The sequence below is a fragment of the Lactuca virosa genome, chromosome 9, assembly GCF_052849685.1.
Source record: "Lactuca virosa cultivar CGN04683 chromosome 9, Lactuca_virosa_CGN04683_v6, whole genome shotgun sequence".
Taxonomy (NCBI): Eukaryota; Viridiplantae; Streptophyta; class Magnoliopsida; order Asterales; family Asteraceae; genus Lactuca; species Lactuca virosa.
The window spans coordinates 100,008,091-100,025,128 of NC_136434.1; the positions used below are offsets into that span (position 1 = coordinate 100,008,091).

The 17,038-nt window shown below is 39.0% G+C and overlaps 1 non-coding gene across 1 annotated transcript; it reads right to left on the minus strand.

Annotated features, from left to right (window-relative positions):
- Positions 1-11,779: 11,779 nt before the first annotated feature.
- On the minus strand, positions 11,780-11,886 carry LOC145141653 (small nucleolar RNA R71). Its single transcript, XR_013722847.1, has one exon. It is a non-coding gene; the product is annotated as a small nucleolar RNA R71 (small nucleolar RNA).
- Positions 11,887-17,038: the final 5,152 nt, after the last annotated feature.

A 17,038-nucleotide genomic window follows, 5' to 3' on the forward strand; every position in this document is an offset into this window, starting at 1 on the left:
TTCGGATTCTGGGTGTTACATCGGATGACAAAGTTATGAATTTTTAACGAACTTCAACTGTCTAAACCTGTGAAAATATAACTTTAAAATTAAAGTCATAATTAGCCGACGGAGTCTAAAAAAAAGTTGTAGATCACGTAGCTACCTACGCGTGGATATAAAGAACGTCAAAAACGGAGCTCGTATGCGAAAGTTATGGATTTTAAAAGATAATTAATTTTTGGGCTAAACCAGTGAGTGACACGTGGCACGATCTGAGCCACTGCTTCTTTCCCACGACTTGCCACCAGATGGTGACACGTGGCCACGGAATGCCCAGTGTAATTCTAGGGAACGCCCAACGTTCAGCCTTCTCACAACCTATAAATAGAAGGCGCAAATCACTTGTTTTCTCGCACCTTTCTCACCCATTCTCTCTCAAACACCCCAAACCCTCTAAGCCTTTCCCTAGCACCTCCTAGGTGTTAGTAGCAAGTCCCAGAGCGCCAGAAGGCCCCGAGAAGAAGAGCTTTTGGCTCAGAAGTTTTGCCCGCGCAGAGCCTGGTTCCTCGCTAAACCCCCTTGTAAGTGAGTTATGTTTACCATACTTTAAGTATAACTTATGTTTAAGTTCATTATCGTTATTATGAACCTATAAACAAGATTTACCAGTGATTCCAAGTCGTTATAATGATTGATCTACTTATGGGGATGATGTATAGGTTGTGATTTAGTGAGGTGTTTAAAGTGGGATTTCCAAACAGTATACTTCGTATACCAAACGGACCCTACCTCCGATATGATCCTACCTGGTTGTTCCTTACTTGATAGATCATGAAAGTAGACTTTGAGTTAATGATGAATCTAGACTAATAATTAGTTGCAATAAATATTATACTAAAATTTAACGGTAATAATACTAGGTTACGTCAACGGAAAAGACAGTTGCTAGAAGCGAAGCGCTGCCCGAGTTTCGAGTCATCACTTTAACAAGTAAGTGCATAGTTACTTTCATCTTACACATAGATATGAAGTATTTAATATAAATTACTTGCTATATGTGTCTATTATCTGTGTTCCTGATATCTATGCTAGATGAACGATTTATACATGTTTTACTCGATTTAAATTGTATATGTATTTTATACCTATAATTATGTTGGGTAAAGATGGGTAGATGAAAGATGAAATAAAATAATGAGAGGGCTCGATGTTAAAGTTAATCCAATCATCTAACGGAGTATAGATGACGATCACAGACTATTCTAGACAATCCAGTGGAATGTTGTCAGGCTCGCAACCTGTAGGTTCTTGTGAACGACGTGTTCACCAGGTGTACTCCATCCCCCTCATGGTTGCCTTACTGACATATATTGCTGAGGAATTCCCTAAGCATTATTGTCAATCCCTAAGATAATACTTAGGATAGGTCCCTTAAATTAGATTCTTTAGGAACAGAAAGTAAGGATAACGGGAACGGGTAATCGGGTTGAATGATTTGATGAAATTAAAGAACTTAATTATTGTGGGTTGAAAACCTTATGTGCTCACCAGGCTCCCAAGCCTGACCCACTTAGTTTCTTGTATTACAGGTATTGGCATAAGAGCACAAGTGTGATGATTTGATGAGAGATCTATGGATTATAGGCCGTTAGAATAATCGATGTTTGTAAGGCCTGTACTATTTCTGTTTATTCTTATGCACTGTATTGACAATGACATCCCAACATTTTTAATATAATTAAAATACATTTCTTCAGAAATTCTTTGATAATACTTTTTATCATATTGTGGGAACAAATTCCGCAATATTATTCTTCAAAAATATACTATGATTTTTAAATAAAGCATAAAAAAATCGGTCTTTTCTGGCCGTGAAATTAGGGATGTCACACATGAGTTAGCTAGATTGGTGGGATTCCATAAAGTTGGCAACTTTATGAATCCTTAAGGTCCTATGTTTATCATATGGTTCAGATTTGGAAAGTGATTGTGTTTTGGACCTTTACATGAGAAGCTTTGGTGATTTTCGTTATTTTGACCCAATATGAGATCTAGACATGCATGTCCACAAAGCATCGATTTTTAGGTTCATTTTAGAGTTATAAGACCTCCTGGAAAGTTGGAATGCATAGGTTCAAGGATTAGGGTTGAACGCATTAAGATGGTCATTTTGTGTGCGTCACGACATGACGATGAGAATTACCTAAATGTTTTTTATTAGCTCTATCATGACGTGAGGGTATGGCCATCACGATGTGATGGTGGCCTGGATCGATTATAAGTGGAGATGAGTTGAGTTAAATTGTGACTGAGTTGGGACCTGGTGGGGTTTGTTTTCACGACGTGACCATGAGCTGGTCATGACGTGAGGGTAAGTTGATGGAAGTGCTAACCATTGACTTTGGTTGTGACCGTTGACTTGGATTAACTTGTGACATCCCCCATTTTTCAGAACCAATTTAAAAATTTTCTTTACGCTTTTAAGTATTGAAATGCGGAAGTTCCTAGTTAAATAAACATTTTTGAAATAACAAAAGTTATTAAAACCTTCGGGATGTCATTCGTTTATATCCGAACATATGTTACAACGTAATTAAAAAGGTGTCGAAATAACTAATGTAAGCCTATCCTTTATTCCACTCAACATCCGTACTAGGAAATTTCAACTTTGGCTCCACTACCTGTGATGCAATAATATAAGTGGGTCAGGGTTGGGAAACCTGGTGAGATACGTAGCGTTTTCAAGCCTATAACATTATAATGATAAAATATCATTCCTGCAAGACATATATCATGTGTAAATATATAAATTGTCCTAAGACCATTTACCCAATCCCAACTGATCCTCACAGATCCTAATTTGACAATCATCTGTAAGAATCACCTTACCGGATGAACTGTCTAAGCAACTGTTTGACTACACCTGCTAGGGGAGTCCTTGGCTAGTGTAAGTCATATAAGGGAACCAATGTTCATAAATTTTGATGAATATGGCTTTCAGTTTCATCTACGTCCATGGGTTATAAAGCCATGCTAGCAACGCAATTCACAAGACTACCTAAAACAACCAAGCGTTGGTCATCTACTCTGGTCGATGACCCAAACATATCGCCTGGTTGTTTGATCGGGACCCACCATTTCTAGTCATCCCAAGACGAGGAGAATTAAATTCCGATATGGTCCCACACTCTAACCTAACTATGAGACCCAATCGATGTCAAGCCTATTCGACACTAAGCAATCATTTATAACTCTTATTCCTAATCTAAGGCAAGACCTATCTCTAAAGGCAATTGATTTCTACAACAATTCCTAATCCAAATGTTACTATATTATCTTTACAAATAGCACATAAAACAGATAATACAAGCAACATTTATTATATGGATATTTTTAAGTTAAGATTATGTTCTTGATAATAACTACGCACTCACTTGACAAAGTGTCTAGTGATTGGTGAATCGGGCAGAGCTTCGCCTTACACCTTTCTCTAAAGACCTAGATGTACATAACGATATGTATTAGTCTAGTTTCATACTATGTGGAACTATTATCTTAGGAGTTTAGATTCCTCAACAATTCCAAAGTCTACTTCAAGATCAAACAAGTAAGGAATTAAGGATCAGCAAGGTAGGACAGTCGGGATGCAGGATGTGACATCCCCATTTTCACGGCCAGAAAAGACCGATTTTGTTTATGCTTTATAAAAATCAGAGTACCTCTTTTAATAAAAATGTTGCGGAATTTGTTCCCAGAAAAACATAATAAATACGTTATCAAAGCATTTCTGAAGAAATGTATTTTTATTCATTTTAAAACATTGGGATGTCATCGTCAATATAGAAACATAAGCATAAATAGAACTTACATTCATTATCACTAGTGATTTATATCTCCTTAATCTCTCAGTGTAATGTAACTTCATATTGACACCTGTGATTCAAATAAACTGAGTGGGTCAGGTTGGGAAACCTGGTGAGTACATAGGGTTTTCAACCCACAATAATATAATTATTATGTTTAAAAATCAAACAATCAACCCGATTACCCATCCCCATTATCTTCTTTACTCTTAAGGATCTACCCTAAGAATCAGCTATTCCTCGTTCATTTATTCCTAAGGATCATCCTAAGGAATTGGCACGAAGTCCATCGTTACCAAGGTTTATAGATTACAACTGGTGAACACGTAGTTCAAAACATCTGGTAAACACTTAGTTCAAAAGTAACTAGTGAACACACTTAGTTCAAAAATACCTAGTGAACACACTCAGTTCAAAATACCTAGTGAACACACTTAGTTCAAAAATACCTAGTGAACACACTTAGTTCAAAAATATCTAGTGAGCACCTAGTTCAAAAACACCTACAGGTTACGAGCCTGCTAGCGTTCCACTGGACTGTCTAGTATAGTCCGTGGTCGTCATCTATAATCCACTAGATGACTGGATCACTGCCAACATTGATGTCTTTCATCGTGTTATCAAACATCAACTATTTCATCTACCCATGTTTTACCCAACACATTTTGTAGATATAAAATACATATACAGTTTAAATCATTTAAAACATGTATAAAAATCTTTCACTCAGCATAGACAGCAAGTATTCAGATAATATGCACACATAGCACGTAATTTATATTAAAATACTTCATATCTATGTGTAATATGAAAATAACTATGCACTCACTTGAAAAGGTGATGACTCGGTACTTTGACAACACTTTGTTACTGTTAAAACAATTTCCCTCGGACAAAACAACGGGTTTTTCGCAAAACCGGGCCTCGCCAAAGCAGCGTTCCCGAGCCGAAAGGCTCTTTTCTCGGGGCTTCCTTCTGGTGCTAGGGGTTTACCTAGACTTTAGGGGGGTTAGGGAGGCTAGAGAGAGAAAGTAGAGATAGAAAGTGGAAGAGGAAAGGTGTGAGAATGAATGAAACCCGACACATCTATTTATAGTGTGAAATCCTGATGGACTCACTGAGTCGGTTCACTGACTCGACAAGTCGGTGCCACGTGTCATCACCTGATGGCTTTTCTTGGGGAGAAAGCCTTGGCCCATATTCAGCCACGTCACCCCTTTTGCAGCAGCACCCTACCGACTTCTAAACCCCGTAACTTTTGCATACGAGCTCCGTTTTCGACGTTCTTTTCGTCCACGCGTAGATAAAAACAAGATCTACAACTTTCATTTAGACTCCATCGGCTAATTCTCGACCGATATTAAATTTAACAGTAGGAGGAGATTAGACTGTTAAATGACCGCGAAAAATTCGTATCTCCTTCATACGGACTCCGTTTTCGTCTGTCTTTTTACCGTTGAGTTCCTATTAATGAGATCTTCAACTCTCATTTAGGCCGCGTAAGCCAAAAACCGCTCGAACTAAAATTCAAGTTTCGGGTCATGCACTGCTATGCCAAATCTTAGAAAATTCATAACTTCCTCATACGAAGTCAGATTTGGGCGTTCTTTTTTTTGTATGTTCTCGGTTTAACGTACACTACAACTTTTGTTTAGATCACTAAGGCCAGAAGTCGCTCTATCGTAAATTCACTATTTACGTCTCCCGGTGTCGTGCCGGTTTTGCCGCGAAACTTCGACGAGCCATAACTTCTTCGTTATAACTCGGATTTCGGCGTTCTTTATATGTACGGAACCCTTGGAACATATACTACCACTTGGTTAAATTTACTCCTTCTAAATAATCTTCCATCAAAAACTCATTTTTGATGCTCATTGTCTCTAAATTGACTAGCCCGAATCTGCGGGCGTTACACAGGATGATTTCAACATATAGTGTTTCTGAAATCCAACAACCAAGCCGACGTAACCATTCTAGACACCTCTCCCATAGTATATCAATCAACATAACAGCTTGGAATCGTTGATAAATCTTAATTATAAGATCCTAGTAACGACTTACAACTATAATTTTAAATTACATAGGGGCAGAGTAAGTGTAGCTCACTTACAGAGTACAATAGACGAGAATCGGGATCTAAACGGGCAGAATAATCACTTAGGTCCTTCCTACACGAAGATTATGGCAAGCTAAGCACTCGAGGGTGTCGCAGGACTTCGCCCGCAGACTAGAATGAAGAAAAAGGGGCTAACTATCCAAATTTTCAGAGAGATATCAACTGGAGGGTGTGGGGAGGAGTGAAAGAATAAGTTGGTATTTATAGGTGAGTTTGAAGTCTTGCACGCCATGCAGCAGGAGGCGCGCCGCGCATAAGGGTGACGTCGACCCACTGGGTTGCCAACACGTGGCACGATCTGGGTGGGGCTACGTGGCTGACTTCGTGCTCAAGCTCGTGCGTGCCCGTTTGACGTTTTCCAGATTTTCAAAATTAAATAACTCCTTCATATGATCTCCATTTTTGACATTCTTTATATCCACGGAAGACTCCATCGGCTAATTTTGACTTTATTTTATTTACACAGGCTTAGCCTATTAAAGCCCGTATAAAATGCATAACTCTCACATCTGACGTCCGTTTTCGATGGTTTTTATATCGTTGGAATCCTAACAACAAGATCTTCAACTCTCATTTAGATTGTTTTGGCTAACAATCTATCGATCTAAAATTCTATATTGGTGCGTACATTGTTGCGCCAAATTTTAGAAAAATCACAACTTCCTCTAGTGAAGTCAGATTTAGACGATACATATACGCACGAATTCGCTTTTACGACATCTATGAATTCTGTTTAGACTTCCTAAGCTAAAAATCAAACTAACCCAGATTCACTTTTTACGCTATTCATAGCCATGTCGCTTTTATCGCGAGACTTTGGCGCTTCCTAACTTCTTCGTTCTAAGTCGGATTGAGGTGTTCTAGATATGTGCGGGATCCTAATTACGAATACTATAACTAGGTTGAGATTATTTCCCTAAGTGATCTTTTATTTTTGACGTGAATTTTAAATCTTATTTATTTTATTATATAATATTTCTTAATATCATATAAAACACATAAGCACAAAATATATGAATAATCCTGTCTTATTCATTCACAAAATGACTACATGACTTTACCACAAAGGTTACATGTTTGATTATTAAGCCTAGCTGGAAACACGGGTGTTACATGACTATTGGTCAAAATGACTAATTTTGGAAGTTAGAATAAGGTGGGACCTTGTTTAATTCGGTAGGTGTGCTATAATGTTGTTCGCATGGATGTACGTTGTGTTGATCACGTGAAATATGTGAGCCTTCTCACTATACTTGTGGGTCGAAGGCACCAATACCGACCCACTGGATTATATTATGTAGGATGCTAGCTGTCTTTGTGAGTCTTACATGTGTATGTAGGGTTGGGCCCTTTTTATTTGTATGTTGGGTTGAGCCCATTTGCATGTTGGGTGGGGCTCATTATGTATGTTGGGCGGTGCCCGTTAATCCGTTATGTATGCTGGGCGGGGCCCGATTGTATGTTGGGCGAGGCCTGAGATTATGTATGGTTATGTGGTATTTTTGGGGACTCACTAAGCTTTGTGCTTACAGTTTTGTGGTTTAACGTTTCAGGTACTTTTGGTTTGAAAGGGAAGGGCCTGGTGTGATCGCACAACACTTCCCCTTAATTTTATTCCGCATAGACATTTGATTTTACTATGATGTTGACAATATTTATACTGTGGTTGATTTGGAACATTTTGGTTGTATTTTTGGGTGTTTGAAAATGAAAAATTTATCACTGTATTTGGGATGTTACAAGTTGGTATTAGAGACTTGGTTTGAGGGATTCGGGCACACTCTCGGGTGTGTGAGAACTCAAACCGAGGAATTGATAATCTTTTAAAGCAAAATGAGTTTTCTAAAAAGATTTTACAAAGAAACGGGGTGTGATTTGTGCAATCAGCCGAGCTCAAGTAAGTGATTCCCAAAATACTCATACCTAAGTATTATGATTAGTATGTTGTTATGTAAATTGCAAGCTAGAGTAGGGCTAAGGATACCTTCAGGAATCGCATGATAGAATTTTCTGGTTTGTGTGATGCCTTGTAGCCTAGGAGGGATTGGATGTTATGTACACTTGGAATCTATATTGATAGGGTTAATTGCTAAGTGTATGTTCCAAAAGTTGTATATGGTTAGGATCATATAGCCTTAGAATGATTGATTTAGCCTTATTTACTATTCATTGTTTGGTTGTGGGCTTAGTGTAGCATCATTATTCGAATGTCTATCTGATTATGTATTGTGTACAATTTACATACATAAGGCAACCGACAATGTTGGTAGAAGTTCCTAGTACTGTAGAGGCCAGTGAGGCGAGGATTCCTAGGAGAGCCTATGGAGTGCTATAGTGGCGATATATATATATATATATATATATATATATATATATATATATATATATATATGTTGTTTAGCATAGGGCTTGGTTGATTTGCTTTAGTGGATTGACTTAGAGGATTCAGGATGGTTCTTGAGGAAAGTATGGGTATGTGTGGAAGGTAGTATTGGGCTCGTACTACTGAAAGAACACGATCTGTACTCAAACCAAGGATGGTCTCGGAGATTCTCAGGAGATTGGGGTGTGAGAATTACCTTAAGTGTTTTCTGGTCGTTTGTATGTTTCAATTTAAGTATGGTGACCACTCGAGGATGAGGTTATGGGTCTGGTTATCCTTCGGTGCATAACCGATTGATGAGAGGATGGACGAATTCATCACGTCGGAGATTACTCGCGGTTGTAACAACCCAAAAACCAGGATCAAAATTTTCATTTTAAATTAACACGAAAGTTATAATCGTCACATTGTTCCAAAACTACTCATTAATAAATATGTCAAATCATCAGAGTAAAATGTCAAATTGCGGAAAACAAGTGAGGAGTGAATGTTGCGCCATCAAGTCGGGTCATTCCCCTTAGTACCGGAAGTACCTAAAACCACAAATATAAAATGTAAGCAAAAGCTTAGTGAGTGTCCCAATCATATCACATACTAAAAAGAAAACATATAAGTGTCATGGGCTACCCCATGGTCTTGTACATAATGCCGAGAGCCAGATCCCGGTCTTACATATGAGTGCCATGGGCTACCCCCATGGTCTTTCCTTGCGATGTCGAGGGCCAAATCCCGGTCTTACACTCAAGTGCTATGGGCTACCCCCATGGTCTTCCATACCATTATCACAAAAGTCAACAACATTCTATGTAATAAGAAATGGACTGACATTGGTGCCTTCAACCCATGAACATGGTGAGAAGACTCACCTCAACTGCTTAAATCCCAAACAAACACTCGGGATGCTAGGCTGGATAAATTACCGTGCTAACTAAACAATAAGGTCCCAAAACAATTGGGTCAAAATCCGGACTAAGACTTACAACATAAGACTAATGTCCAAAGTGATGGGCCAAACTAGACCTAAATCCCAATAAAATCCTAGGCCCCAACCAAGGATCAACTAAGTCCCACAATGAGTCCAACAGCTGGAGTGGCCCATCGGAAAAACGTCCAAGGCCCAAACCCATCAAACAAGCCCATCAATTTTGGCCCAAAACACAAATCAAACTGATCTGGGATGTACGCTCGGCGTACACAATTGATATTGCCATATTTATACATAGTTCTAGGCAATATTGATCTACATTTTATTTAATATTTTGGTTATTTGCATAGAATTATGGTACTTATAAGGATAAAATGTTATTTGCAACCAAAATAAAGCATTTTAGAAGAAAGGGACCAGAAGTGACAATTTATGGAACATTGGAGGCTTGAAGCATAAAAGATGAAGTAATTCACGGAATATACTGGGGCCACGACGTGAACTTGATAATCACGACGTGGAATCGATCTTTTCAGAAGATAAGTACGCGAAGAAAGAATCCTTGGCGAATACGGATAATTCCTGAAGTCACGTCGTGGAGCTTCCTGCCACGACGTGGAACGTGATTTTCCAGAAAATATAAAAACCCCTCTCCATTACGATTTGAGAGACTTTTGGCTAAAGGAAGAGGTTCCAGGAGGCGATTTACAGCAGAAGCAAGGTCCTGGAAAAGGGTTTTCAACACCAAAAAGAGTAAAAGTTCATAATTCGTTTACTTGTTTGATACTTATAGACATGTTTTCTTATTTGAGTTGTGTTTATATGTTAGTTGCTACTATGAGCAGCTGAATCTAGCTACTCTTATCTAGCTAGATGAAGCTTCAAACTTATGAATAACATAACTTTATATGGATTTATTTAGTTGGTGAATTGATTGTGTTTGATTTATTGTTACCTAGCATGCTTAAGTTGCTGCTTTAGTTGCTTAAACTCATGTTATGTGTAGCTTAGTGACCATTAACTGCATGAACTCGATAACCTGGTAATTTAGTGAACATTGAATTGCTAGAGCTAGGACCGACCAAAATCTTAGTTAGTAATTAAAGTAATTAACTTTGTTGTGCTAGAGAACATAGATTATGACCATAATTGTGTTTGCATGATAAATCTTACATAGCATATTCATAACATAATTGATTCTGTGTTTAATTGTGTGTGACCATACATAGCTTTACATGAATTAATTAACTATTGGTAAATTTAGACCTAAATTACTAATATAATAATAACCAACTTAATAATCCATAATTATTAGCTAGCCATAAGGACGAAGTGGATTCGAACTAGATAAGAGTGTCTTTTAATTATTGATTGAATTTGAGTTAAGTTAGTCTGATCTTGCAAAATCAGATAAAACCCCCCTTTTTAGCTTGTTAATAATTGGATTAATTTAGTAGTAAATAGATTAGTTAATAACACCGTTCCCTGTGATCGACACCCGACTTACCTAAGCTATACTCTAATCTGACTAGGTACACTGCCTATAAGTGCATAGTTAGTCTAAGTTTGTTAGGTTATAAATATTAAAATTAGTGGGTACTTCCGTGCACATCAAGTTTTTGGCGCCGTTGCCGGGGAACGGCTTAGTTTATTGTTTATTTATTTGCTTTAGATTAATCGATCCTTTTTTTTGGGGGTAAAACCCACAAAAAGTTATTTTTATAAGCATAGTTTTAATATTTTTTTACAGAAGTCACAACGTGGAGTATCCTTCCCCGACGTGACACCTGTGATTCACAATTTTTTTTTCTTTTTTTTTCCTTTTTCTTAGTTCAGTTTTACGTTTTATTTTCTTTTCTTATTTCAGGAGTTCATGACCAGAGGTTCTAACACACCTTTGGTACCACCACTTGAAGATCCCGAGTCTACACTTCACAAAAAGAAGGATAAGAGCGTGAAAGAAGATCAAACACCAAAGAAGACACATTTACAAGAGTTCATCTTCAAAGAACAAGAGCAAGCTTGAACACTTAGATCAAATACCCGTCCAAGCCGAGTCCGCGTACGATACCGAGCCTGAATTTGAATTACAAACAAGTGAACCCGAGAACGAGCTGGAGAACGAGATGGCAAACATTGATGAGATGGCCATGGGGGACTACAAGAAGCGCATTCGAGATGCTGTGGGGCCGGGTTTAGTACATCCTACGATTCCTGCCAATTCCACATTCGAGTTGAAGGGACATATCCTTACTGCACTTAAGGATATCCCATTTTACGGGAAGGATCACGAGGATGCTTTCAAACACTTAGACGAGGTGAACGATATTGCGGATTATTTTAATACTCCCAATATCCCAAGGGAGACAGCTTTGCTAAGGATGCTACCAGTCACTTTCAAGGGAGCAGCAAAAGACTGGTTAAAGGCACTCCAACCTGGTACAATCACCACATGGGCCCAATTGCACGAGAGATTTCTAGATCAGTTTTGTCCACCCTTCAAAATCTCTAAACTCAAGAAGGCAATTGCCAACTTTGAGCAACATCCGGGGGAGTCATTATACGAGGCCTCGGAGCGTTACAAGGGGTTGTTAAGGAATTGTCCTCAACATGACCTGAATCTTCAGCAAGAAATGTCGATATTTTATGATGGGGTGAATGTCATGACTAGACAACTCCTTGATTCACAAGGACCACTAACAAAGAAGAACCCAATTCAGGCCAAGGAGCTGGTTGAATAATTTTCAAAGCACTCTCGTGAGTATCACAACCCAGGACGCAATGGAATGAAAGGCAATGGAGGTACACAAACTGAAGAGATGGCTGCTGTGATGGCAATACTTAGCACTATGGATAGGAGATTGACTCAAATGGACCAATCAATTCATGCAATTCGAGTTGGTTGCGAGAGATGTAGTGGCCCACACTTGACAAAGGATTGCAATATGGATGAATATGGGAACAAGAAAGCTCAAGTATGCTACTCAAGTGGGGACAAGTATGATGAAGATTGGAGAAAACCAAAGAAAGAGTGGCTGCCTTACGAAGAATACAAGAAGCAAAAAGAAGAGAAATTTAGGCAAACTGGCCGGGGCTTCTACCAAAGAGAGCAACCACTAGCTGAGAAGAAAACAGAATTAGAGACCATGTTGATGAAATTCATGGAAGCTTTAGAAAAAAGACATGATGCTACTGACGCTGCAATGGAAGAACAAAGAAATATAATGAAGAATCATCACACAATAATGATAGATCAGCAAGCATTAATAAAGAATCAGCAAGCCTCCATTAATAACCTTGAAGTACAACTTGGTCAACTTACCACTTTGGTTAATGAGAAAATATTCCCGAAAAATCCTGAAAAAAAAACCCAATCTCATGTAATGGCCATAGATATTGAAGAAGAGGCGATTTCTGAGTTCCTAGAGGCCTTGGAAGTGGAGCCCCAGCACCCCGATCCAAACCCGAAGAAGCTAAAATTCGAGAACAAAAATGTAGCTGAAGTACAGAAACCACGTCGTGGGAATCATATTTCCACGTCGTGGCCTTGGTCTGATCAGAAAATTCCAGAAACCGTCTCGACTTATAAACCGCCTTTGCCATTCCCGTCTAGAGCTAATCTCAGTCCACTGGAGAGAGAACATCTTGAGTTTATCAAGCAATTAAAGGATATTCCTATCAATACTCCTTTTATTGATTCGCTTGCAAAAATTCCAGAATATGCTAAGTTCCTACAAGATTTGTTAGACACTCGTCAGCAATTAAAGGAGAATTCTAAGGTGATTCTAAGTGAGCAAAGCTCAAAAGCTGTGTTGGGAGAAATACCTAAGAAAATGGGGGATCCTGGACGACCCACTCTCCCATGTGAGTTTGGGAATAATATGAAGATTTATGCTTTAGCCGATTCTGGGACTAGCATAAATTTGATGCCTTATTCGTTTTATCAAAAATTAAATATTCAGAAGTTGAAGACTACAAAGATGACTATTCACATGGCGAACCGTTCAGTGACACAACCCCGGGGCATTGTGGAAGATATTTTAGTAAAAATTGGGAAATTCATTTTTCCAATAGACTTTGTGGTATTGGATATGAAAGAAGATCCCAATGTACCGATTATTCTTGGTCGCCCGTTACTTAACACTGCTGGAGCTCTTGTAGATATTCGGGAGTCTAAGCTCACCTTGAGGGTTGGTGATGAAAAGGAAATTTTTGGGATAGAAGATGGCTTTCAAGGGAATCGTGCTCAAGAAGAGGTTTTCAACATTGATGAAGAAAATGAACTTGAAGAATTAGAGAAGCTCATGGAAGAAGAAATCAAAACAATTCAACAAGTTAAAAGAACAAAACCGAGAGCATCTGTTCCATTTTTGGTTGAAGTCATTGCCTACACGAATCCAACTTCTTGGGTGAGCAAGGAAGATGATGAGATGACGAGTGATGAAGAGGAGGTTACTTCAAAAGTAACAAGTCCAGTGGTGAAAGAAGGGAAGGATACTTTGGAGCTTAAGGATGATGGAAAATTGAAGACTAAAGGGGCTAAACGCAAGCTTGATGGGGACGAGGTCAAAGCTAAAAAGGAAAATTCGAAAAAGGCGTATAAAAGACGTGTTCAAGCTTACAAGAGGCGTTTCAAGGAACAAAAGATCCTAATGGTGGACTCTTCAGATGATTCAACGTAGGAGGCACGGAGTCCAGCTCAAGACTCCTAAAAAAGAAGCGCTTCTCGGGAGGCAACCCTAGTTTGGTTTGCTTTTTCTTTTCTTTTCTTTTTAGTTTTTGTGTTTTTTTTAAAAAAAGGTTATCAAGTCATCATCTATAGACTATTACTTGGTAAAAAAAAAAATTAGCTGTGGCATGCTTTGGTAATAATTGGAACACAAAGAACATAAATAAAAATGGTTAGATTAGCAAATTTTTGTGACCACACATCAATCACGTCGTGGTCAGAAGAGCCACGTTGTGATTTTAATGAACAATTCGGGGACTGAATTCGACTTGACCGGTTTATCTATTATTAAAAGTCACGACGTGGTATAGCCTGTCACGACATGACCTTTAAAAGTCACGGGGGGGGGGGGGACCAGTTATTAACCCCTTTGACTACAAGCTTCTTCCCCATTTGTTTACTGCCTCACGAACGGAAGAAAGGTCCCCACAACCGATTTTTTTTTAACTTTTCCTCTAAATTTCCTGCATTCTCTTGTCCTTTTACTCCATCTGGTATGCATTTCATCCATTAATTGTATATATTACTTACCATTTATACATTTTCATGGTTAGGGTTTATGTGAATTATAGTATTTTCGAAATTGGATGAAATTGGTTACTATTTTTAGGTTGCATGCCCTTAGAATAGCAATAGAAACAAACCCCAAGTATTGTTTTTGGGTAAAATCGCGTATTTAGTGTTCGATATGTGCCCACTATTCGACTGCGAGACCACGACGTCGCGTGCCAGGCCACGACGTGATTCCTGGGCGACCAGTCTTCTGCATTGTTTTTGTTAACATATTTTAGGTGTTTTGTTTTTGTTTTGGTTTGTTTTTGAACATTGCAGGAAGATGGCACCTAGAAGGGCTGTTCAACAAGACAATGACCCGATTGATGTCTCGAATATCCATCCGTTATATCGATTTCCGCGAACCATTTCACGGGCCTTGTTGACGTCTTATCAAAACCGTTTGGGATGGTTATACAATAGGGAGTTTGCTATAGCTCCGATTATTGACTGGGGATGGCTTGGCGGTGTTGGAATGGTTGTTGAGTTGGAGCGCCATTGGACAAAAGTATACGAGGGAGACTATTTTTCCTTTACTTGCCATGGATGGAGGAACTTGTTCGCGATCCAAGAACCCGTGTACCGGGAATTATCAGTGGAGTTTTTCTCTACTGTGAACTTTGAAGAATGCACCATTGATTTTGATTATAACCGGGCACTAGTTTTTCGGTTGGGCGGGGTGTATCGGGAGTGTAGTCTCCGGAAATTTGCACGGCGCATGGGGATCTATACGGAAGTGGAGACTCAATCCCCGTTCTTTGTTCCATTTTTACTTGGTTGTGTTTGGGATTTTGCGCCCGCTATTTTTGATGTTCAATTTTGGCGCACTATCGCAAATCACGAGTACAGTTCTCGTGATTCAAGTGAAGCACAAATTCGGAATCCGGTGCATCGTTTTTTTCACCGCCTTATCACCTTTTCTATCAATCATAAACATCACGGTGATAAGGTTTCTTTACAAGATTTGTTCTTTTTGTGGAGTATTATTACTCCCGGGGTGTGTTGTGATATTCCTTATATGCTAGCAAGGTTTTTGGGAAAGAGAGCGGTCAGTTCACGACAAGGAAGTCCAATTACAGGTGGACATTTGGTCACCCGTCTTGCCCGGTCATATGGGATTTTGTCCCAAGAATTTGTGCGGAACCTTACCCGTTTGCCAGACAATGATTTGACTATTCAGTTTTTGGGTGTTATGCGCGTGGTGGTTGATGTCGGGGGACGTTATGTTATACCCCCGAAAGATAGAGAGCAAGAGGTGGAACAACCCGAGCAACCTCCTGCGAGAAGACGAAGAAACGTTAGAGCCCGGGGAGAAGTTGAGAGAGACCGTCACCCGGGAGGAGTACCCACGGACCCGTTTCAAACCCGGGTTGGATCATATTTGGATAATCTACGTGGTGGGATGAATTACAACACACAAATTTTGGAAGCAATGTTTTCCCACATGGGTGTGGTGCGACCACCTGCGGTGCCACCACAATGTCCTTATATTCCGACATGGGAAGAGCTTTGGATCCCGAGGGACGATGGGGAAGGACCGAGTGGAGTGCAGGGACGAGAGGATGATGATTAATTTCTTTTCTGTTTAGTTTTTAGTTTTTTGTTTTATGTGGTGTTAGTTAATGTTGAACTTGGTTTGTTGATGTAAGACTTTAGTAAACTATTATGTTACTCTTTTAGTTCTTTTGGTTGATTGCAGCTTGCTAAGGAATCATGAAAAAGAGTAAGGTCGAGTCAAGAGTCGTGACCCACAATTTGAAATAAGTGTGGGGTGCGTTAAAGAGAGAGAGGATAGAGTCCACAAGTTTTTTTTACAACATTAGAAGAGTCTTAACCCATTAAGATGTTAGTCAAGGTGCTAGGTTGAATGAAGCAGTGGAAACTCTTATTTTTCTGATGGTCCAGTTTCCACGACGTGATGATTAAATTTTCACGTCGTGGAGTGATATACCTGGGATCTTCTGTTCGCGTTTTTATACAATATCACGACGTGGTATTATACACAACGACATGATTTTTGTACATTTCACTATTTTGAAGACCATTGGGTGTTTTTCCATATGGCTTTCCACGCATCTTCTTGGGGTCATTTTAAAGACTATTGTGGTTCGTTTTCCTCCACCATATGCAGTAGCTTCAAGTCCGAGTTCTTATTTTAAAGAGGTCCATATTCGAGATGCACGTTTTTCAACACTTTTGGAGTTTCGTTCACGCCACTATCCCAGGGGAGTCTGTTTTTTCTCCTTTCTCTTAATTTTTATATTATTTTAAGCATACAATGAGGGCATTGTATGACATAAGTGTGGGGTAGGGGGTAGAAAAAGTAAATTGCTAGATAATTTGGTAAATTTTAAAATATTTATTAATTGGATCTAGTAGTAATAATTTGAACTGTACCTGCTAGTGGAATGATCCGATAAGAGCTCAAATGTTTAGTTGAGCCGACATACGTTATAATTCATTTGTGGCCTCCCTTATTTTAGTGAAA